The following is a 26,158-nucleotide window of genomic DNA, read 5'->3' as shown; positions in this document are numbered from 1 at the left end:
CAAATGCCTCGTCTACCTGAAAATCTTTTATAAACGGCCATGAACGCGTCAGTGGTATAATCGGTTACAAGTTTTATGTGAATGGCGGATGTAGATAAACGCACAAAAATTGCTAAATAGCCCTTGTATGAGCGTGCGGCTTTTTCTCTTCAAGTTTTTAGTAAAATTGGTCCGGCATAATCCAATCCGAAATTGAGAAAGGGGCGAGTTGACGTGACTCGCTCTACAGGAAGACGACCCATTAATTGTTGAGCTCGCAAGCCATGATATTTTGCACAAGTAACACATTTTAGAATGTGTGAACGAATTGATATTCTTTCACCTAATATCCAATCCTTTTCACGTATAAAACTCACAATTAACTGAGTTCCATCGTGAAATGTTTTTTGATGAGCATCATCAATGATTAAAGTGGTGAGAAGCGATTTATTTGGTATTATTAATGGATGTTTTGACTCTGTTTCTATTTAAGCATTCTGAATACGTCCTCCGACTCTCAATAATCCCCTTTTATCAATAAATGGTGTAAGGCGAACTAGTGAATTTGATTTAGATAATTGTTCATCAAGAGATAAAAAATAAGTTACGAAAACGTAACTCATAAGAGAAACATGTTCGCTGGACATGTCCGATTAAAAGATTTATGCTGCTTTGAATTTCTGACGAAGTTAAAGGATAATGTAGTGGTGAAGTGTTCGGTTGCCTTTTTAATCTATTAATAAAACGACGGTACGTAGCAACAACTCTTGCCAGCCGTTTAAGAGACGAGTATTTAGGTATTAGACTCTAATAACTGAGTAAGGGTGCAGCGGTTAACAGAACCACACCTGTTCGTTTTTCAAGATCGATGGTAGATGCAGATTGAACTTTACATGTTATAACTGGCCAAAATTCAGGAGGTTTGGTGAGCCAAGATGGTCCATCCCACCACAAATTATGCTGAGAAAATTTATTCGCCGTGACTCCTCGAGTGGCACAGTCGGCTGGATTTGTTTTTCCGGACACGAATTTCCAAGAGCTGTTTGGTACGAGTTCGTGGATTGTTGCTACGCGATTATGTACGTACTCCTTCCATCTTGATGGTGGAGAATTAATCCACGTGAGCGCCACAGAAGAATCTGTCCGGCAATGTACTAAAATATCAGGAAGCTTAAACGCCTTCAATGTTTCGTTGATTAGACGTGCCAATAATGATGCAGCGGTGAGTTCTAATCTTGGTATACTTAGCCGTTTGATGGGAGCAACCTTGGTTTTTGAGCAAATCAATTGTGTTTTAGCTTTACCATTTTTCTCACAGACCCTTAAATAAATAACAGCAGCCATTGCTTGAAAAGATGAGTCTGAGAATCCATGAAGTTGAAGAGAATGTTCAGAGCGTATACCTTCTAACCACCTTGGTACCGCTAGTGCATTTAAACTTAAGAGTTTCGTACGAAATAGATTCCATCGCTCTAATAATTCAATAGGTATTGGTTCATCCCAACCTGTTTTCAAGCACCAGAGTTCTTGAAGAATTAATTTTGCTTTAATTAGAACTGGTGCGCTAATTCCTAAAGGATCATATAAGCGGGCGATATCTGAAGCTATCATCCTCTTCGTATACTTAGAGGAAGTCGGATTTTTAACTAAAAAACGAAAGGCATCCTTCTCGGAATCCCAAGTAAAACCTAGTATCTTGTCATGAGCTTGATCCGTTTCAACTACAGTAGAGATTTCCCTTTTTTAAGCTGGTAAGATGTTCGGAAAATTACTACACCACTTTTGTAACGAAAACTGACCCGCATTACATAAATGTATTAATTGGTCAATAATAGCTTTGGCATCAGCAATGGTTTTGGCTCCTCCAAAAATATCATCTACGTATCTTTCTATGGTCATGGGTATGACGGCCAAAGAATATTGCTTGCCTTCATCTTCAACAAGCTGTTGCAGTGTCCTTAAGGCCAAGAAGGGAGCACAGCTTAAACCATAAGTCACTGTTGTTAAATAATATACACATAAATGCCCGTTTTCATCTCGCCATAATATTTGTTGTAGATTCCAGTCGTCTGAGTGAATATTTATTTGCCTGAACATTTTGACGATGTCTGTAGAAAATAAAATCCGATGCGTGCGAATCCATAACAGAATTTTCTTAATGTCATTTTGAAGTTTCGGTCCTGCGTGAAGAATATCATTTAATGAATATGATGAGTCAGTACGATTCGAGCCGTTAAAAACTACTCTTAGCTTTGTAGTTTTGCTATCTTCACGTATGACACCATGATACGGCAAAAAATATGTGGCAAAAGCCACTAATTCTCACGTTTAGACCCCGCGCCGCGACCACCACCGTTTGCCGAACAACATAGCGCGGAACCGTCCATATGTCAAATCAAACTACGCGGGCCGACCATCCGCTCACGGCGCGTAGCACGGACCTCCGCAACCAGTAACACAGGCTGACCACCCCACCCGTTTCGCGCACCGCCACAAACCGCTCGGGAGGGGGTTTCCTCCACTCCCGAGCCAGCGGGTATATAAGCCGCCTCGAGCGCATGCTGGGTACCCTTTTCCGCGCTGAAGAGCACTCCAGCAACCGAACCTCCAGGACTTGGGCGCTCCCAAGTTTTTTCTCGACCGGGCTCACCCGGATCTCGTAAACCGACACCGCTCCGCAGAGACTTGGGCGCTCCCGAGCCTTCCTTGACCGGGCTCTCCCGGCCTGCGACACCGTTACCTCCAAGACTCGGGCGCTCCCGAGCCTTTCTTGACTGGGCTCTCCCGGCCCCCGACACCGCTACTTCCAAGACTCGGGCGCTCCCGAGCCTTCCTTGACCGAGCGTTCCCGGATCTCTCTCCAACCGACCCCACCCCGGCCGCCGGCATCGTGGGCGAATCACACTGCCGCGCCGTCAACTCGCGACCGCGGAAACTGTCCGTGCGATACGACCTGAACGGCCTGTTTTGTACACTGCGTTGCCGGCTCGCGGTCCCGTCATTCTATCCGTGCGGTACGGCCTAAACGGCCCCTCCTGTAACCTGCGCCACCGACTCGCGACCGCGGAAATTTGTACGTGCGATACGGCCGGAGCGGCCCGATCTGTACCCCGCGTTAATCCAGCTCCCGGTAAAATAGGATGAGACAATTTGTAATTCTTTAACCTTTAGTTCATTTACTTGTTTATTCGTTTCATTATTGTATTCTCTGTTGCTAAATTCATACCCTATTGTTCTATTTCTTTTGTTCTCAATTAAGTTGTAATAAATCATTTATTTTCTTATGTTAACCACGTCTCGAATCTTTTAACTTGTACCCCGGATTCCGACGAGCTATCGCGACAAAATTATCGTGTTACAAATATGAAGGAGACAGATTAGAATCCGGATTTGCATTCAGTACCATATGACCCATGTTTTTGTATTTATTTAAAAATTCGGTGTATAGTTTTTTAAGAACTTGATCCGTAGAGAACTTTTGTGACAGTCGGTTAAGACAACAAAGAGCCTTTCCCTTTAATTTTCCCAAAACATTAGGATCATTTTTCAAAGGGAGTTTAACGGTATATCTGCCAGTGGTATCACGTCTATGCGTTGATAAAAAATGACGTTTGCAGCTTTCTTCATCTGGAGTACGTATCGAAGCGATATTATTGGGAACTTCCTCTTGATTCCAAAACTTGGCCAATAAATCCATCAATTCTAAATTTGCTTTACAATGGTATGTTTGTCCCGCTATGTTATTATTGTTACACCGTGGTACGGTGCGGGTGTGGGTCCGTTCGCCGGAACGTGTGCCACCAGTTGAGAGGAGCCGGGTGTAGGCGAATAAATACTTGTCTTTTAAAAACGTGCTGTACTTGTTTTATTTCTTTCGTTGATACACTTGTTACGCGTCACGTTTCTCCTGATAGGAGTGCCCGCGACGGCTTCCGAGCCGTCGCTCATATACTCGGCCAAGTTGCAACCTCAGCGAGTTTCGGCCGCGGTGGTTGACCGGAGAGGTTCGTCAACCGCGCGGCCTTTTAATAATTGTTAAATGTTCATTTCCTTGTTTCGACATCGGACGATAATCCCGAGGTCCTTGCCCGATGTCGAAATACGCAAGGTATTTCCGGGGTGGTTTGCAACCAGAGCGCATTCTTTGAAGTGCAGCTCAGGTTACAACATTCCTCCCCTCTTAGGGAGAAAGGGGTCGGGGGTTTGTATTCTTCCCGACTCCTTTCTTTATGGTTGCAGCTCGGCCGGGAGTTCGCGTTTTTTGCTTTTTCTTAAAATTAATACAACGGCGAATACAGTTATGGTAATTACACTTATTATTGCGCTTGCTCCTGTTGTATAATATATTAATATTTTTGTGTTTGTAACATGGTAATTATTTTCTAGGTCCTTATTCATTTCGTCTAAATCTACGCTTAATTGTAATAATTCACGTTGATTTCTTATGACAGGTTCACGCTGAATCTGCCTAAGTGTGTTAGTAATCACTGCGGTGTTATTCGCGCGTGTTGATGCGTGTGTGAAATTGTAGGTGGGAATATGCGTGCGTATTTCCCTTCCCCCCATCGAGGAATGCGTCTGTATGGTGACGTCTGGCGTGATTAATTTGCATACGCCGTTTATTTTAACTATGCCAGTGTGGCTTATTTTTTCCCTTTTTACCGGCCTATCTTTACAGCGTATTTCTATTGATTGCGTGTTTACTGTGGAATAAATCCATGCTTGAGGCTCGTTTAATGTTATCCACAGGCTTACGTTTGATAATATATATCGTGTTTCGCATGACGTTGGTCGCATTTCTGGCTTAATTAGCGCGGTGATTTCGCATGGTGCGTTATCTGATACTTGATACGTTGGGTAGCTATTTTCACATACGAAGTTATCGCGGTTATTTTTGCAGGTTTTAATTTCTTCTGCGCTTAATATTATATACTTATTATTATCATTATCTATTGCTATATATTCGTCGGTGGTTTTAATTATCTTAAATAAGTTCGAGTGGTCGTGTACAGGAAATGTGGTAACCTTTTTTAGGCTGTATTTAACGTAGTTTACTATTGGGAATTTTAACACTGCTATGAGTGTATAATAGTTTTGATAATATATTTTAAATGAACAATATTTTTCAATGGTATTCCAATTTATTTGGTTTATTTTGAAAGGGAAATGGGCTCCCCCTCGAGGTAGAAAATGTCACAAAAGTTTTGGCATATCTCGGTTATCTTCATTTTTTCTTCCTTATTTAGGTGTGCTACTCGCAGCTGTTTGCGTACGCTTTCCTGTCGCCCAAGCACGTTTTTCATTCGCGACGCGTCGGGTATCGCGAGCGTGCTGACTAAGCATTCGGACGGCACGGCTTCTATCTGCACGAGCGGAGTGTCTAATTCTATCGGCTTTTCCGTAATATTTAAGACGCTAATTTTACAGATATTGTCTTCCGGTTTTACCAGGCAGCTGCCGATAAAAACTCCGGGTTTTGGTTCTTTCGCGTAGACTATGCCTATTTGATTGTGGCTCGTAACGGCTTGTACAAAAGTTTCGCTTCGCGGTGGTAACGTGATTCGCGAGAACGGCTGTAACTTGATCGGCACCTTGTGAATTATTAATTGCTTTTTCTCTACGTCGTATATCGTGGGGTGTGCCTTCAAGAAGTCCATTCCTAAGATCCCTTCGTAATTTATGGGGAATGCATCGGGTACGACGTGCACGTTATGGTTTATGTAGCGCTCTCGTAACCGGATTGTCAATTTCGCGATTCCTATGGTGCGGAGTTGGTGACCGGTCACACCCGTTAATGCCGTCGACTCCATATATATTGGAGTATCTCCTCTGAGTTTACCGACTTTGATGAGAGTGACGGCGGCCCCGGTGTCAAGTAGGAAGGTATATTTTCCGTCCTGCGACTCTTGCACGTTAAGAGTGACTAAATCGAGGTGTCGATTCGCGTCTCCTCCGGTCAGATGGGAAATCTGATACGCGCTAGTCGGTCGAATGTCTGGGACGCGTGTTTCGTTCTCGTGTGAAACATGGCTCGTCGTGTCTTGACGCGTGTAATTCTCCGCGGTAGTGAATGATACCGGAGCCGATCGTGATTGTCGAGAATCCGACCGGCTGTGGTGTCGGTTTGCAGGACGCGATTCGGTGTTCCGTTTTAATTTTCTACATTCTTCGCGAATATGGCCCGGCTTGTCGCAGTACGAACAGCGCTTAGTGGGCGTATAACTTCGCGGGGAGTGATCCGCGCGGGGCAGGCTGAAACGTTGCGCGAAACGGCTCGATCGACATTCGAAGCCGTGGTGCCCTTGTTTCCCGCATTTTTTGCAAGGAGGCACAGGTGGGCGCCCCGAAGTGTACGGGATCTTCTTTTCCAAAAATCCGCGGGGAATTATACCGCTTTGTCTCTCTTCGGCCGAGGCCCCATCTATGGCTTCTTGTAGGGAGGTATAGTTGCGGGAACGCACAATAATAGAGATGTGCGGCAATAGGCCGTTTTGGTAATTCTGCAGGACTTGTTTCTGCACAGATTCCCATATGCCCTGTTTTTTATCGGCTGAATAATGGCCGTCTTCGCTGAGCGCGTCGTAAAGTTCGGCCGCGAGTTGATCCGCGCGCGTGCCGAATGCTTGGGCACTCTCACCCGGTCGCTGCTGCAGCTGGTTGAAATCCAGCTGGAGATACGAGGTAGAGCGTCGGTGTACGTAATTCGCTTCTATTTCCCTAATGAATTGCTCGAAATCGGTGATTTTCTTAGACTCAAATCTCGATAGAGCGCGTCCCGTTAATTTAGTATATAATATTGCGGCTAACAGTTCGTCTTCTTCTTCGGGGTCGATCTTTTTTGCTACGAATTCGCAGGCTTTCACAAACTTCTTGACATTGTTCTCGTTACCGTCGAACGAAGGAATGTAGTTTATGGCGTGTTGTAATGTTAGGAAATGTCGCGGGTGATTTAGTGAGAAACGGACATCTTCCCGTCGATTTCTCGCTCTTTGGACCGATACGTCGCGGGGTCTACGGATACCGTATCTTTCCGCGAGTCCCTCGTTTTCGATTCGATCTAGACGCGTTACCATTAGTTGCATAGCGTCTAGTAGAGTCTCGATAGCCTCATCCCTTGTTGCCGAGACCCGAGTTCTTGTAATCGGCGAGGACTGTGCCCGGTTCGACGGTCCGGGTTCGCCCATGGAGCTGTCACGGAAGGTCGGTGGCTCGGTTACCGTTGCGGTTGGTACGGGATTAGACGCGTCGGGCGTTCTATTAATAGTTACATTCGCATCGGTATTATCTCTACCGTTCGTCAGAGTATAAATTAAATGGTCTCTCTGACTCGCGAAGAGGTCGCTCTCGAATGAATTAAGAGGGGACAGGTGACTGCGCAGGAGGAAATTATCGTCTCGAAAGGAACTTGCCGCCTCGTCCCTTGGTCTAACGGGTAACGAGACTCCGTTAGAAAATTCAGTTTGTTCCTCGTCGCTTGCACCGCCGTTACCGTAAGCGCGCCGCATCCTATCACGACAAATTTCCCGGATTGTTTCCTCGGATTGCGGGGGGCGTGTGAATACCGGACGCATTGGTTCAGACATTTCAGGATTATGAAGCCACGCGAGCCGGGACAAGATTTGACGCGTATAAGTGTCTTCGTCGGACATAGACGGATAATATCGCAAACAATTTACGCTGAATATAAATTACATATAGTTTGTCGTATGACTTACACTATCGCAGAGATTCGCATGGTTTCTTTCGCAGGGTAGGCTGTAGCTTGCTTTCCTGGTGTCCTCGCTTGGGTGTCACTCTGCCGCGTTGGTTGGGTTGCTTGAAGATGGCCTCGAATGTTAGCGGCGAATGTATTTACCAGTTGCCTTTTGTTGCAGACGTTCCACACTTTCCGGTCGTCCCAGAGAGTGGCTGAGGGCGAGCCTGAGTTCCGGAGGGCGGATCCCACCGTTGCCACCAGATTTGTTACACCGTGGTACGGTGCGGGTGTGGGTCCGTTCGCCGGAACGTGTGCCACCAGTTGAGAGGAGCCGGGTGTAGGCGAATAAATACTTGTCTTTTAAAAACGTGCTGTACTTGTTTTATTTCTTTCGTTGATACACTTGTTACGCGTCACGTTTCTCCTGATAGGAGTGCCCGCGACGGCTTCCGAGCCGTCGCTCATATACTCGGCCAAGTTGCAACCTCAGCGAGTTTCGGCCGCGGTGGTTGACCGGAGAGGTTTGTCAACCGCGCGGCCTTTTAATAATTGTTAAATGTTCATTTCCTTGTTTCGACATCGGACGATAATCCCGAGGTCCTTGCCCGATGTCGAAATACGCAAGGTATTTCCGGGGTGGTTTGCAACCAGAGCGCATTCTTTGAAGTGCAGCTCAGGTTACAACATTATCCGCGTTCACTGAAACCGGCCCTGGGAGGATCCATCCAAAAATACAGTGGCTCCAAAAAGTATTGGCACACCCAGTTTTTTGGAAATATCTTTTAATATAGATATAATTTATTAATATGAATTATATTTATTAATTTCTATTACTATGAAACACAGATATATTCATTGAAAATTCTGAAACAATTTTTTATCTGGAAACAAAGTAAAAAAATTGAAAATTTTGCAATCAAAAAAGTATAGGCACATGTGTAATTTGATTAATAAATGCATAACAGTAACAACATAAAACGTACCTAATATTTAGTATGCATGCCTTTAGCATCAATTACAGCCTGTAATCTTTTTGGCATCGATTCTATAAGTTTTTTCGTAATGTCACCAGAAATTTTAATCCATTTTTCTAAAATTGTCTCCTTGAAATAATTTTTATTACTAATTTTAATTTTTCGAACTTCTAAATCTAATATACGCCACAGATTTTCTATAGGGTTAAGATCGGGTGATTGCGGTGGAGTACAAAGTTGTTTCGGTACATTATAAAGCAACCATTCTCTTGTTTTTCGTGCCGTATGTTTAGGATCATTGTCCTGTTGAAAATAAAATGTTTCACTGATGCCCATTTTTCTTGCACTCTCTAATAAATTGTCTCGCAACACGTTAATATAAATGTCAGCATTCATTATGTTGTCAATAAATGCTAAATTTCCGACTCCATAATACGACATACAACTCCAAACCATTACGCTTCCGCCACCGTGTTTCACCGTTGGAATAATATTTTTTGAGTTCAACTCTGTATTGGGTTTCCTCCATACATATTTTTTCCCATCAGATCCAAAAAGGTTAAACTTGCTTTCATCAGAAAAAATTACAGTTTTCTAAAATTCTATAGATTTATTTAGATACGTTTTTGCAAAACCGAGACGTTTTTGTCATTTTTCTCATTAATAAATGGTTTTTTCCTTGCTGTTCTTCCATAAATATTTGCAGAGTGTAGAACGTTTCTAATTGTTTGAGCACTCACTACTTTGCCCGAACATGTTGCAATGTCATTGCATAAACTTTTGGCACTTACAAAAAGATTTTTTACAGCTTTTTTAATTACTTGTCTCTTTTCTCTGACAGTCAGTATTTTCGGACGACCTGATCGTGGCTCATTTTCCACATTTCCAGTTCTTTTATATTTTAAAATAACATTTCTAACTGTTGAGAAACTTAAATTTAAAGTCTTGCCAAATTTCTGATAACTTTCACCACGTTTATGCTCAAAAATAATGAGATTTCGAACACTCAATGATAGTTCACTTTTCTTTTTAGCCATGGTTTTTGTTCGAGATACAACCACAAACTGATTGAGTTAACGAATACATACGACGTACTAGAACAAGTTGTGTTTATATTTATGCCCTTGGAACTGAGTTTGAGGCAGCATTGCTAATCCCTATAGTAAAATCGTACGTGTGCCTATACTTATTTGACTGCAAAATTTTCAACTTTTTTACTTTGTTTCCAAATAACAAACTGTCTCAGAATTTTCAATGAATATATCTGTGTTGTATAGTAATAGGAATTATTAAATATAATTTCAATTAATAAATTATGCTTGTATTAAAAGATATTCCAAAAAAACCGGGTGTGTCAATACGTTTTGGAGCCACTGTAGTTCTTTGCGTAATAGGTTCTGAAACGTCACCTTGTATAAGTTCTTCTTTGATTATCGATCCAAAGTTATCTGCTCCAACGATAATATTTATTATTCCGGAACTCGTAAAATCAGGATCTGCTAATGGAAGTTGTAATATATGCGACCACATATTTTCGTTTGCGTGACATTGCGATAATCTAGTCGTTAGTTTAGGTAGAATGTACGTTATAATATTACACGACGAAGCTGGACCATGAATCGATTGGAGATATATTTTAACAACTCCTTTTGTGCGTCTCGAATAAACACCTCCAATACTGAGAAGAGGTATTGAGGCTGCCGTTCTTCTTAGTTGTGCATTTTTAACTCTGTTTTCTTCTATAAAGGATAACTCCGATCCTTGATCCAATAGCAATCTTACTACTAGAAAATCTCCATTCATTTTTTCAACAATACTCTACTTGTGGCTAAAAGAATAAATGTTCTTGAAATGTGCTCTTTACCCGGATGATTGATAAGTGTATTAGAAGGTTTTCGTTGACAAACTTCATCCGGCAGCGTTTTATGTCAATCTGAGGTGGAATTAGTCTGCACAGGATTTTGAGATTGATTCGTCTCTTTCTGTGAAACTCCTTTCTCATTTTCATGAAGAGAAGTATAATGCTTCCGTCCGCACACTAGACAACGTTTTGTTATACGACAATTGTTTGCAGTATGATCTCCAAGGCAGTTAAAACACTTACAATGTTTGATGATTAATTCTCTACGTTGTTTAACATTGAGATAGCGATAACGTTCATATTTTAGAAAGAAATGTGATTCACTATACAAAATACATTTCAATGATGAAGTTTCAGAGTTCGTAGTTAAAGCATGAGCTGCATTTTTTGCATTAGGACGTCGAGACGAGTTAGCTGTTGAGCGTTGTTGATCTTTATCCGATCCTTGGTCTAAAGGTGATTGAAAATGCTCCAGCGCCCTTGTTCTACCACTCAAAAATTCTTCGAATTGCGCCATCGTGGGATAGGTTTTGGAAGATCCTAGATGAACTTCCCACGCTTTATGAGTATCGGGATCTAAAAGTCGAGTTAACATGTGCAACAACAAAGGACCCCATTGATTAACTGAGCAACCTAAGGCATTCAAAGCTCCTAAGGCTTCCATAATTGTTGTTTGTAGGAACCTTAATCCTTTTGCACTTTTCGTTTTTAAAGGTTTCAAATTAAAATCTCGTTCTAGTTGTGTAGTTATTAGGAAACGTGTATTTTCATATCGAGAGGTCAATAATGTCCACGCTACCAAGAAGTTTTCTCCCGACGTTGGTAAGTTGGTAATTAACCGATTTGTCTCTCCAGAAAGACACGTTTTTAAATAATGCATTTTTTCCACACTGCTAAGATCGGTATTTGAAAAAATCATTGATTTAAATAAATCATGAAATGCTCTCCAGGACTTGTATTCACCTGAAAAATGAGGTAATTTAATTTTTGGTAGAGCGCTGCGTGGTAATAATGATGAGGATATCTCCTTTTCAGATGGTTCTGAGTTAGATGGCATTGCTAAAGTATCTGAGTCTTTCAGTAGTGTAAGAATTTTTGCTCTTGAGTAGACATAAAATGCCTGGCATCTCTCATATATTTTTTCTTTTAAATAGGGATGTCCAATCAGCAATTCTCCATGAGAGTGACATAAACTGCCATGTTCTTTCTGAAATTTTGCCCAATTTTGGTCAAGCATGGTCAGACGTGTATTGATGAGTGGACGACTTGAAATGTTTTCTATGTCGTCAAAATCTGCTGCATCTTCTATTAAACTAAATCGGCTTCGTTGTAAACTGGTCCTTAATTCAATATTTGACATGTTGTATACCCTGTTTGCAGAGCTATATCAGTAATGTAAAGAGTGAAGGCTTATCACTTAATTACAATTTGTGATACCTGTGAAGTCAAATATCTTAAATTAGAAAAGGGAAGAATAAAGAATAAAGCTGTAAAAAAATGTTTGAGTTAGACATTAAATATAAATAATTGAATTTTTACCAAATGCGCAATATGTAGCAGATACATGAATAAAGTATTGGTTGAAGCTTCAACCAAAAAACAGGGGGGTACACATAAGTTTAAATAAAATAAATAATATATATATATACATAATTATAAGGTAACCTATTCAATCATTAAATGAACAGAACCCAGATCCGGCACGAAGGATCATAAATGTTTTAGCTGAGCATGTGGCAGTTAAGATTGTGGAAATAAACACAGATTTAAATGAAATAAAAAAGTTTATTTTTTATATTAAAAAATTGAAATAAACTCAGTTCTGATTCAAGAGTATCACATTATTATAATGAAACTAAATAAATATATAATGCTAAATTTGTAACGAGGTAGGCACCTACCTCGTCCCGGCAAACGTTGGCCGGCCCGTCGGACCAAACATCGTCCGGCGGGAATAGGGGCGCGGTGCGCCCCGACCCTTTTAAACACCGCGAATATTAACGCGCAGCGAGCCGTTACAAACGAGCGTACCGCCGTCCCGCGTCGCGCGAAAAGTAATACTATTAACGACCGCAACGAGCGCTGCGACGCCAACCCCCGAGAACCCGAGCATCCCGGGCCACGCAAAAGACCGAATAAAAAGGCCGGATACCGAGCGATCGAGAGCAGTCTTCCGATCTACTGAGCTTCGTGCCGGATCTCTGCTCAGTAGCCTCCTAGACAACCAGCAAACCTTAGGAGTCGCTAAGAACGGGGGTCGAGCGTTCTCGGCCTCCGCCAAGGGTTCTTGGCCGCGACACCGCCTCCTTTCCTTTGAGTTACCAGGTCGCCGGTCACGACGGATAAAGCGGGGTGAAGCGTGCTTCGCCTCCGCCGAGCGTTCTCGGCTTATCCCGCGGCAGACGCCCTGGCATCAGCTCAAACCGCTTAGGCGGTTCCTGACGAGCGCGGCGCAATCCGGAGGTGAAGGGTCCTTCGTCTCTGCCGAGCGTTCTCGGCAATTGTCACCCGCGGTTCACAGTAGGGGCCCCTCGTTAGAACACCGCGATTAGACTCACGCGACCGACGAAACTCTGTTTACGTCGCCCGTGCGACAAGCGCCGCGGCCTAACACACCTGTATAGAAAACTTGTAAATAGAGAGCCGAAAAGAAATGTAAATAGTCAAAGAAACATACATGAGACTCCGATTGCTTTCGTTCCTTCCCGCGGACACCCCGGCCGGTCCTAGATACGCGCGACGACTCACCGATTACCGCGGCGAGTTGCTTGACCGTGTCCGGCCACACGGAGGGGAGAAAGGGGGGTGTTACAAATTGTAATGTTCTACCATTAACGGATGGTACAAATAATAACTCAAAGGACTTGTAAGTAATAACAAAGAGATATATTTATTTCGGAATACAGATGTGACCGGGTCGGAGACGCTACCCATGAGCGACTGACTCCCCGAGAGGAATCAGGCCCCATGTCTCTCGGAGCATCCTTATCATTGTTGTGCCATTCGGCACGGACACTAAATACGATACATCGCGTCTTAATATGATATTTCACACAAATTAAATCTCTGAACTTCTGGATTCTATCCATAAAATAATTAGCTTAAGAACAAATCTGAAAGAAAGTTAATTAAATTGTGTAACGAATAATGAGAAATCAAATTATATCTAAGATTAATAAAGAGATAACACTTAATAAGAAACCATAGAATGCACCCAAAAATAAGCACACCGACAATATTCATAAAAATTGGCAGAATGCTACAATAAAAGGAATCTTTTCTACCTTGTATAATAATTCTTATGAGAACAGCAGTTAGTAAGAAGGCATTCAAATCAAGAGTTAAATTAACATTGTTTTACCTTCATACATGGAATTCTAGCATAGCAATTAACCTCATGCAATCATAACCATTCACAGTTTGGCAATTTGGTAAGTAATAAGGACAAAATTTTTAAGTCCGTCCTTTGCAAATGGCTCGGCAAAGAACCCGCCACCCTTACACCTTCTCAATGTACGAAATGGCACGCGAATATAATCCTCACAATATCTTTTCGTAAGATTTTGCACGCGGTCGATCTTTGTTAACGAAACGTCTCGAAAAACAGACAAGGAAAAACTTTGTTAGTAAAAAAAACAGGCATGCGATAAAACATAAGACAGTGTTGTAACGATATCTAAATCGCCAATCCTGAGGGAATATATTGAATGCGGCCAATCCCGCGTCCTCGTCTCACTCGCGGCCAATACAAGAGCAGGGTGACGTTTAGGGCGAGGCGCGAAAATTAGAAATTTCGTCAAATCCCAACATTCTGCAATCCCAGGACCATATGTGGCGGATCCCTCCGACGTCACACGTCGGATGACGCCACCTCACACATTACCGGCCGTCCGGAAGAGGAAGCAAATTCTAATCCCGCGGCCTTTCTTTTAATATTACTCACTCCATGAACGGACTTTGTCTTGGGACTTCCCCGGCTAATCTTCCAGGACTCTCCCGATTTACTTTCTCTGAACAATAGCTCTGTAGGCTCGTTGCGTCAGTCGAGCCCTCAGAGTCCCTCCGAGTTTCAGAGCGAGCACATCGCTGAGTTGTCGTCTTCCACGACACTTTATATTTTATACTTTAGTACTTTATTCTTTCAACCGCGTTCCAGTTTGTGCATCGAGTGCATACGTGCGAATCACTCCGCGTGCTCAAGCCTGGCCAGGCCTTTTGCGAATCACGAACTGCGAACTACGAATCACGAATTGCGAACCGCAAGCTGCGAACTGCGAGTTCCTTGCGTCTGCTGCCGACAGCATTCTTCCGCCGTTGCGGAACACAGATAAGTGAAACGCGATCTATACCGACCCGCTCTTATTTCCTCAAATGAGAGGATCACTTTTCTTTATTATTTGTATTTTACTTTTTATTGTGTTTATCATTGCTTGTTATTTTCTTTACTTATTTGTTAAATATATTTGATTATTGTTTGTGAATTTGTCAAGTGTCTGCCTTTCTGTCTTAAATTGTGATCCCCTATTCTGCGCGACTTGTAGCGCCGGCTGGACACCGTCAACGTCCACACATATAACTGCCCTTCAATGTCGATTTCTTCTCTCTTGAAATTTTTCCTGGCCGATTTTGAGTCACGGTGCGCGGCTCTGGTGACATTTGATGTTGAGCGCTCAGATAGCTGAATGCGTCGCGCGTCGGATTCCAGGCAAAAATCGTAACATTGACGACCAACCGTAATGCCGAGTACATCCATGATCTTCATGATGCCAAATAGTCCCTCATTGTAAAATATAACTGCAATATTTGTAGCAATATCCAATACTTTTTTTCCGCTTGAAATCGATTTCAGAGCGACCAAATAACAGCATTGAACGATTCATTTGCATTTTGTGTAAATCCTCCCAAACAGCGAGATAAAAGATCGTCAGAACTGAGTTCGTCATAAATTGGTGTGATAGCATTTAAAACATCCTTGTGCATTGCAGGCTTATGTGTATAGATATCAAGAGTTCCTGAAACTTGCGCTTGTTGCCAAGTACATCACGATGTCATCCCAGTCGGGCAATTATCGTGTTTCGGGTTGTCGTCGATTGAAGTTTTATGTTTTAAGGTAGCATAAATATCATTTCTCATATTTTCAATTGAGTTTAGATTTCTTCTTAATGCAAGACTGTGATAAATAGGCAATTCGTCTATGAGTTGACCGGTCAATTTGCCACGGCCTCCTAGATTTTTAGTTTTTTTTTTTTAATTTTTTAGACGAGATTCCATTCTTTTTTGGATATGATCGATGCACTCTTTCTTTTGAATACTAAAATCACTGTATGGCTTGGCATCAACAATACCTTTGTAGGTTTTAGAATAGCTGTTGCCGATGTAGCTGCTGTACTTTGTGTTGTATAGAGTTTCGGATCGTTGAAACATTTCAATGACTGCAGTGATCTCCATCTTCCCTACCGAGCCACTATGATTTATTTTACATTGTGAATCATGAAGTTCGGCCCATTTTTCATATTCAGCAGTGTTTTCTTTCTGCGTTCAAAATTCACAAGACTTGCAGTATTTAGATTTTACGCACACGTCTAGTACTTTGCCAGTAAACCAACTGATAAGTGTGACTACTCCGAAAAGTGAAGAGAAGTCTTTTTTCCTCCACAAATCGTTGCTCGAAACGATAATATCCTTACTATTTCTATTTTTGATGGTCTCTTTTATTTCGTTTTCTGCAGCTTTCTTCATACTAAGATCTCATACAGATGAAGTAGCAGTTAATATATTTTTTACTATTATGCTATACGTCGCTTGAAAAACAGGCTTCGGAAAATCCATAAGTGCGCAGAATTTCTTTATGCCATTCAATACAATTCCCAGGATGAGCAATGCAAAAATCATTCTTACATTTAGTTCGTATATATGTATATTTATAATCGGACAGTTATTTATATGAAAATCACCGCATGTATTACAAATCATCACGATTTTAAAACCGAGTCCGCGCTTGTTTGTTTCTGTAAAGCTTATCACCCTTGCAGGTTTTGCATACAATCTTTTGCGAAAAGCTTGAAAATACTGTCATAAAATTGATTAGGCGAAACCCGAAACCTTCGTCAATGGCTCTGTTTTCAGTATCAAAGTTTAATTTTTCTTGCAGACGTAGACAGAAACTCGTCTGAAATACTGTCCATAGAATGGCGATTAAGTGGCTTCCGATTGCTAATTTTACTCCGACTTGTAGCCGTAGTTTTTCGTTCCTTTACGGCCTGCGTAAACTTTATCACACATGATTACAAATTCACAAAACTTTGCTTTCACAACTGATCCAAACGATGGTTACTGTCCTTTTGAAAACAAGATGCGAGATGCGTGCGTCTCGAATACGAACAAAAAAGTGGGTACGCAGGTAGAAATTCAAAACCTGCTTAGTCATTCCCCACATTAGATCTCAAGCAGTGACATCTGTACGTCTTCTTAAAAAAAATTTGCTATAACACACTGCCAGTAACGAGTTTAAAAATGAAACGTACTCCAAAATCAATTTTGTCGATTTGACGCGCTCAGAGCGACGCTCGGAGCGGCGCGCGGCGCTTTAGAGAATCGATTTTTTAGAGAACTTAGAAAATTATTAGAGCATTAATTCTTTTTAGATATTATTCTTGACACTTCAATACATCATTTAAGTTAATAAAATAAATGGTGAAAAAAAAATTTCCTAGTAGATGTTACCCCTTAAAACTGGCGATAACTTGGAAACAACGCATTTTTGTACTTATGTTTATATTAACTTTCTTGTTTTTGGTTCCTCATTCATCTTCCGAGCGATTGACCTTGACTTACGAAACACCCTGTATATACACAAGGTGTTCCATACTAAAGTATCGTAATTGCACTAGTAGGTAGAGCTTGTCAAGACAAATAGTAAAGTTCTATATTATTTTGTAAAATTTTCAACCGTTATTGAGAAAAAAATTAATTTGTCTAGCGCAAGAACGACAAAGAAGCTACGCGTGAGTGAGCGCGACAGGCGAGTGGTGCCGTCGCCGGATCCTCTTCTGCGTCGATTCCTCCGCAGACGAATCCCGACGGTAAGATGCGTTCCTTCGGTGATCATTTATCATGGATTTCGTCCGGTGTTCTCGGGACGGATGGCCTTCCACCCCGGGCACCTTTCCCGGCCCGTCGTTATCTTGGGGAGTTTTGTCCTCGGGCATCTTCTCTCCCAGCCTGCGAGTCCTACTTCCGGCCGAACACCACCCACCATCCTCGCGATATACAGTAGCAACAAGTACAAAGAATCGTGGCCGTTAAATATTATAGTTTAGACACTAATACAATACTCCGGAAGTTTTCTTACGACACCTTGCCCTCCATTCTACGGCGTTTCGTCCGGTGCCGCCGCGCCTTGTGACGGCCGCGGGGAGCTGCGACTAGGCAGCGAAAGCCGCCACGTCACAATATATATATATATATATAGTCGCTCACAAAATTATTCGAACAATTTAAAAATTTGACATTTAACATCTGTATTTTTAATATGTGTATAAAGAACAATAAAAAAAAAAATTATATTCAATAATATTACACTATAGTTGTAATAATAGCACGGTTATTATTCTTTTATTACTTTACATTATCTATAAATAAAAAAAACATAACATAACGAATTTTTACCTCACAAAATTATTCGGACTCTTTAAATATTATTTTATAAAACTAAATAAATTAATAAAATAAACTAAACTAACCTTAATATTTAATAAGAAATCCTTTATGTTTTTTAACATGTTGTAACCGTGTCGGTATAGACGATATTAATTTTTTCAAATAATTATTGATAATTTTGTGCCACTCTTTTTTTAAACGATTTTTGAGTTCTTCTTTAGATGTTATGGAAGTCGTGTGAACGCTGCGACTTAATTCGTCCCAAACATGTTCAATTGGATTGAGATCTGGGGATTGCGGAGGTGGATGCAAGACCTTTTTGCAATTGTACAATAAATATTCCTGCACAATCGGTGCTTTATGTTTTGAATCATTGTCTTGATACAATTTAAAATTATCCGCAATCCCCATGTTAGTAGCGCTCTTTTTTAAATTTTCTTTTAAAATGTTTAGATATTTGTTTTTATTTAATATTCCGTCAATAAAAACTAATTCGCCCACACTGAAGGTGGAAATGCATCTCCATACCATTACAGAACTGCCTCCGTGTTTAATCGTTCCTTGTAAATTTTTCGGGTTTAATCCATTTACTTTGCGCCACACTCTTACTCTGCCATCGCTTCCGTTGATATTAAATTTACTTTCATCCAAAAAAATAACATTATCCCACCATTGACTTTCTTTTAAAATATGTTCTTCGGCAAATTGTAGCCTTTTTTTCTATTTTTCGAATTAAGAAATGGTTTTCTTCGAGCAGTTCTTCTATTATATCCTTCTGATCTCAATACTCTACGAACAGTTTCGGGATTGACAATTATGCCCCGTTCTTCTCGTAACATTGTTGCAATTTGTGGAGCACTTGTTCTTGAGTCTTTCTTTAATAATGTTAATTACATAACGTCTATCACGTTTGGTTAAAACTTTTGGGCGGCCACTATTAGGTTTCGAAAAAATGCGTTCTTCTTTGCGATATCGTTTTATTATATCTCCGACAGTACTTTTAGCTATTCTTAACATATTTGATATTTCTCGAATAGACTTGCCTTTTTAACCGCTCGCTCGCGCGTCGTCGCATCGTCTCGCTCTCGGTTGGATATAATAAATTTTCAAACGTTGATTTCTCGTAAATAAACACCCAAATTAAAAAATGGTATGGAACTTTTTTGTTCGAAATAATTAGAACTACCCATGTCTCCCGGGTGGGTCATAAGGTATGGGACACCCTGTATACTGGGTGTATTATTCCATATTGACAAGTTAGTAGAAGTAGGTAGGTCTCAGGAATATAAGGCAAAATGACCTATGAAATTTTTCTATATCTTTACCAATACCCAAGAAAATAATTTTATAAAAATTTATCGAATAGAGCGAATGAGTGCGCGCGGTTAGAAGCGGTCCCAGTACAAAAGATTTAGCCCTACCCATTCGACTCACGGGTTGGTCGACACGTGAGTGAGACGAGGCGACAGCTCGAGCGGGACGATGCGATAACGCGTAAGGAAGAGAGAACGGCGACGCGCGAGTAAATTCTTGTCTAATTTTTTCGGCATCGAAACGCTATCGTTTCCACGTCACCTTATGAGGTAAATAGCCCGGTGCGTTTTTTTAAAAGGTGGTATCCCCAGTAGGCCTAATCCACCGACACAAGTTTAATGCAGCAATTTTTCGAAGTGCCGATTTTGTGCTTGTAAGCAAAGTTCGGCCCTTCGAACAATTTGCTTCGTTGCCCTGTGTGCCATGTCAGGCGTGATCGTATTGAAGGCCGCTACAATTGCATCACGGACTTCGTGCACGGTACGATTACGCACATTTTCTATTTGGGCTTTAATGTAGCCCCAAATAAAATAATCCAGCACGTTCATATCCGGGGAACGTGCTGGCCATGCGATCGGCTCCCCTCGCCTTATCCATCTATCCCTATAACGCGTATTTAATACCTACCGCGCCTGACGAGAGAAGAGAAAAGGGGCCACGTCCTGCTGTAAAATTAATTCTTGCCTAACTTGAAGTGGCAGGTCTTCCAAAAGAATAGGAAGCTGATTTTCTAAAAATTCAGCATATTGCTCACCATTTAAATTTGCTGGCAGGAAATAAGGCCCGATCTAAAAATGATTAGAATAATCTTAACGTCTTTAATTTAACACGTATAACAGAACACTTACCACTTTATTATTAATAATTCCTGCCCATACGTGTAGTTTCCACCTGTATTGAAAAGAGCATTGCCGGACAATACGGAGATTTTCGTACCTCCATGTAACAAAATTTTGGGAATTAAATACCCCATTAGGGGTAAATAACGCTTCGTCCGTCCATAATATTTTTTGAGAAAATGAAGCATTTCTTCTACACTAGGCGAGGAATCCTACAATATGTGTTATTAATAAATATTGTACAGTAAAAGCGGCGTATGTGTACTTTAAAGATATACGGAAAGAAAGTTACCTTGACAAAAAACAGCACGTTGCTCTTGATCGCGCGGGAGAAGATGTTGCACCCGTTGGTAATGATACGGGTGCAAACCATCTTCTCGAATAATTCGGTGTATTAAAGCCTTGATACACCGAGATTGCGCGCTACATGTCGGATGCTGTTTCTTGGTGTTTCTTCAAACCTTTCCAGTATCCGTTCTTCGACATTAATATTTCGGCGTAATGGGCGCTCGATATTGTGCCGCCGTACTTCCACGCATCCCGTCTCTCGAGCACGTCGCACACAATTTCGTATTGTAAATGCCGTAGGATGCCTTCGGATTGGAAATCTTTCAACGTATAAACGCTTTGCGGCTAACAAATTTTCTCCTGCCATCCCGAAACAAATTATCATGTCTGTATACTTGCTAGCCGTATACATTTTTGCGAACGATACTGCACGACACAAAACACGATAATGTGTCGACGTTCGACAGCACTTGGCAACATCGAGTTAAAACAATTGAAAATCTAAAATCTTAGCCGTGCTGCTTCAATACAAATCGGTCGATAATCAAACTACGTTAACTGCACATTTATCTGTCGATAAGTAGATAAATGTAATTAATATAATAATTTGTTTTGGAATGGCAAAAAAAAATTTTTTAACCGCAATGCGTTTATACGTGTAAAAATTTCCGAATCAAAAGCATCCTACGGTGTTCACGATAAGAAATTGCGTGTATGCTCTAGAGAAACGAGATGTATGGAAGTGCGGCGACAAAAATATTGAGCATTGATTACGTCAAATCGAAATCATCATCATCGAAAAACGGATATTGCGAGTTTTCTTTCCGTATATCTTTAAAGTACGCTGCTTTTACTGTAGAATATTTATTAATAAAACACATTGTAGGTTTCCTTCATTATTTATAACCGAAGAAATGTTTCATTTCCTGTAAAAATATTATAGAGCGACGAAGTATAATGTACTCCAAATGAAATTTTTAATTAAAATAATTTTATAACATTGGGGCACGAAAATCCCCCTGCTGTCCGCCAGTGCTCATTTCAGTTCAGGTGAAAACTGCATTCTTAAAGTAAAATAAAAAGAAAAAGTAAAAAAAAAACAAACTTCCTATTTTCTTGAAAGACCTGCCGCTTTAAGTTCGACAAAAGTTAATTTTTCAGCAAGACAGAGCTCCTTACAATTCTTGCGGCAAATATTAAATACATATTATAAAGAGCAAGGGGGGCCGATTGCATGGCCAGCACGTTTCCCGTATACATATGTATTAACGTGCTGCATTATTTTGAATGGGGCTACATTAAAGCCCAAAAACGCACCGAGCTATCTACCTCATAAGGTGGCGTGAAAACGATAGCGTTTCGGTGCCGTAAAAATTAGATAGGAACTTACTCGCGCGTTGCGGTTCTCTCTTCCTCACGCGCCGTCGTAATCTGATGCGTTGTCGCATCGCCTCGCACGCGTATTGTGTCGCCTCGTGTCGCGCGCGCGTCGCTGTTCTCTCTTCCTCACGCGCCGTCGTAATCTAATGCGTTGTCGCATCATTATCGCAAAACAGTCCCATTTTGAATCTGCTTCTCCACACATCTTTGCTAATTTTTCAATGGCAGATTTATAACGTCCCATGGGGTACCAAATATATTTTTTTCCCTTTGTAATCCATCTTGATGGAACAATTTCCATAAATCCTTCGAAATCTTCTTCTTGGTTATCATCAAATTCAATAACAGTCCACAGTTTCTTAATTTCATCGCAAAACTCTTTGCGAGATGGCGATGTTTCTTTTTGACCAGCAACTAATGAACTGCTTTTTCTAAGTCCGCCATTGTCATTTAAAGATTCTATTGAAATATAATAATCATTGAGTCAATATTTTTGAAGTATTACAATCAAATAAGTTAAGCTAATTATAATTTTAAATATAATATAAATGTAATGCAAAAATACATTTTATTTAATTTCGCTTTTTGGGGGCGGCGACCGCGTGTTCAGACGAACCCCGGCCACGTTACACGGGCACTCGGGCCCGATAGATCGTTTGCGGAACCTTGCTACAGAACAAGGACTTTGTGTTAGTGAGTGGCTACCGTCGCGCGTCCGAATACCGTCGGCGGGACCCCGCGGGAAACTTTGGCTTCGAACCGATTACTTAAATTAATTGCGACGTTCGCGAATCTTGCATTGTACACGTTCGCATGGAGAGCCCTCGGCAGCGGCTGAGGAGAGCCTGAATACGCGATCTTGTTAGCTACCGGCGACGTCACGCGTAATATTTCTCCGCGTTCCAGCGTTCTGTGAGGGCAAACAACGAGTTCGGGAGGCGCATGGCCGGCATCATAACAAACAGGGCCGACGCGTGAGTTACGAGAAGACGTGAGTTAGCGAGAGTCTCTTGCCGCAATTTATCCCAGTGAAAATTACTTTTTGTTAAAACAAACGGGAGAAGATTGACCGTCCTTATTATTTTATTATTTTTTTGTTGTTTTAATTGTACTTGCCGTAATAAACGGTCGAATTGTTCCTTAGTCTCTCATTTGCGTAAAAGTTTATTTTATGCCATCTTTTTCGTTCGTCCGCGAATTCTGTCCGTTATACCCCGCCCCTCTCCGTTCGGTGGAGCTAGTCCCCGCATGTGACGGCAGTTTGAATTAATAAACCTTTTTCTTTTGTAAGCTATTGTTTCGTGGAGAGTATCGGCACGGCAGGGCCCGTGCCTGGCGCCCAAAAACAATACCTTAGTGAGACCACGCCGTCCCGCGCCGGGATACGGCCGAGGAAACGAGACCCCTCCTCCCTGCTTCCCCTCGTGTCACGGCGACGCACGGATCTCTTATCCGCGCTCGGTCTTTTTGATCGCGACTGTCCTCTTTGAGAAAGAAAGGAAGTTACTCGTGACAGTATATAATATCCAGGTTCGACAATCTTCTTCATCAATTTTATTTCTGTTTGAAGTAACGTTTGTGCACTTGTGGGGAATCTGGGTTCTGATTTATCATCGGCAAAACACTCATGATTTTCTTTTAGACCTGCTCACAAGTTAGAAATTGCTGCATGTGTAACATTATGTTTTAAAGTCCAACCACGAAGAAATTGGAGAATCAATTTTGAGAAAACAGATTTTTCACTTGATTGAGAAGAGCTCAAAGAATTAAGTGGCAATTGCGAATCTTGGGGGGACTGATCAAGATTGATATTCTCGTATAAAATATCTTCTTCATGAGAAAGATTAGAATGTTCAGAAAGTTAATCAAAATGATCAGAAAGATTATCACGCTCAGGATATTTAAAAAGTTCAGAATATTTATCAGATTCGTTGTATTGCTCAATAATATAACGTCTGTCGATGGCATTATCATTCAAAGAATCGGTTGAATCACATTCTTCAAGTTCAATTCTCTTTCTTTTAGCCTTATTGGATAGCATATAAAATGGGATATCATTGGGCATGATCTCCTAAGCACAGAAACTGGAATAAGTATATAAATGCAATGTATACAAGCAATAAAATATAGGAACAAGTACCACTACCACATACATAATTATTATCAAAACAATATTAATTTATAATCAGGTATAATGCTTATATAAATGTCCCCATGCAACAATCTAAAACTAATAATAATTAAGAATTTTTTTTAATAATTAGTAAAAAGTTAATATTATTTTAATTAAAACTCTGATACAATTAATTATTATATTATACAGGGTGTCCGAAATATTATTAGCAATATTAAAACTGTGGGTAGGGAATCAGATTTGGAGACGAAAAGTCCTTTACGAATTTGTAAAATTCGTAACCATTATTGAAAAAAAAATTAATTTGTCTAGCGCATGAGCGACAAGGAAGCTGCGCGTGAGTGAGCGCGACAGGCGAATGGTTAGAAATGGCGCCGTCGTCTGTCGCGCTCACTCACGCGTAGCTTCCTTGTCGCTCATGCGCTAGACAAATTAATTTTTTTTTCAATAATGGTTACGAATTTTACAAATTCGTAAAGGACTTTTCGTCTCCAAATCTGATTCCCTACCCACAGTTTTAATATTGCTAATAATATTTCGGACACCCTGTATATACAATTCTTACCGTCTTTGTGAACGTATTAGAGGTTAGAAAATTCTTATTTTTTGTGTCTAAATTTTCACTTGTATATAACCGCTTACTCACATGAAACACGATCACTTTGATGTTCTTAATATTCGACTTTATCTTTAATAAAACGCTTTTTGTAAAAGAAACACGGATAAAATGCATTAATATGGTACGTAACCACGATAATCCACACAGAAACCACAAGACAAATGATAAAAATAGCGCGAAAGCAGTCGGCACCAGCCGACGAAATTATACTAGCAATTGCTATTGGGTGCGTTCAGTGAACAATATGCAAGAACTCGCTGAGCGCGCGCCTTTTAATTGTCAAATAAATATCTGCATTGCGGTGTCGTACATATACAGGGTGTTTGAAATAAGGTTTCCTTCCCGGAAACTGTAAATAGATATCGAAAATACAAATCAAAAAGTTAAATACCATTTTGTAAAATTCGTAAGCGTTACCGAGTAAAAAATTATTCAATTTTGACGAATTAGCGCGGAGCATGTAATGAGTCGGGCGCGGCAGGTGAGAGCGGGTGGGCCTTAGTGGGAGAACCAGGGATTAACGCCGCGCGACATGTGTAGGGTGGGGGTGGGAGGAGTCAACGCGTGGTGTGATAAGAAAAATTACTCCGCGCGTTATGAAAAATACTAATATATTATCCAGCGGTAATTTATTGTTTATAAACAAACAACCTTTCGAGGGCTCGCGTCTGAGAATGCGTTTCACCTAACATTTAGTATGGTCGTTTCTGCTTATTATTTTTTTCAACAATTAATATAAAATTATCTGATTATCGCGAACGTTTTTTTAACACGTTTCCAATGTTAGAAAAATGATGCGCTACCATTTTCTCACCACCTTGCGGTAGATAGCATAGTGCGTTTTAGTTTTAGTGGTATCCCCGGTAGGCCTAATCCACTTGTTGTACTTAATGCAAAAATTGTTCGAAGTGACCTCCTTTCTGTCGTATGCAGAATTCGGCTCTTCGAACAACATCGCGTGATGCACATAGCATTGTATCTGGCGAAACGGTTCCAAAGGCCGCAATAATAGATTCACGTACCTCATTTTCGGTACCATTTCGCTGAGTGTCAACTAAACTTTTGATGTACCCCCATAAAAAAAAGTCGCAAACCGTTAAATCTGGGCTTCGTGCTGGCCACGCTATTGGTCCTCCGCGTCCTATCCACTTCTCCGGGAATCTCAAGTTTAATTCCTCTCGCACTGCTCGACAGGAATGTGCTGGTGCTCCATCGTGCTGAAATATTATGTTTCTTCTTGTTTTGAGCGGCACATTTTCGAGAAAAACTGGTAAACTTGTCCAAATAAAATTTCGATACTCTAGCCCTGTCAGTCTTGCCGGCAAAAAATACAAACCAATCTAAAAGTATTTTAATTACGTTAACAAAATAATCCTTTTTTTTTTATTTATACTTACTATTTGATTCCCAAGTAT

The 26,158-nt window shown here is 40.9% G+C and overlaps 1 protein-coding gene and 1 pseudogene across 1 annotated transcript in view; one reads left to right on the top strand and one right to left on the bottom strand.

Annotated features, from left to right (window-relative positions):
• LOC139105754 (major facilitator superfamily domain-containing protein 6-A-like) overlaps nucleotides 1-26,158 on the top strand; it is a 148,585-nt gene that overhangs the window by 14,137 nt on the left and 108,290 nt on the right. The gene's annotated exons all lie outside the window — the stretch shown is intronic.
• LOC139105753 (uncharacterized) lies at nucleotides 12,741-19,504 on the bottom strand (annotated as a pseudogene).

This window comes from Cardiocondyla obscurior, linkage group LG09 (assembly GCF_019399895.1).
Source record: "Cardiocondyla obscurior isolate alpha-2009 linkage group LG09, Cobs3.1, whole genome shotgun sequence".
Taxonomy (NCBI): Eukaryota; Metazoa; Arthropoda; class Insecta; order Hymenoptera; family Formicidae; genus Cardiocondyla; species Cardiocondyla obscurior.
The sequence above is the reverse complement of the archived record's forward strand: the minus strand, read 5'-3'. Positions and strand labels throughout refer to the sequence as shown.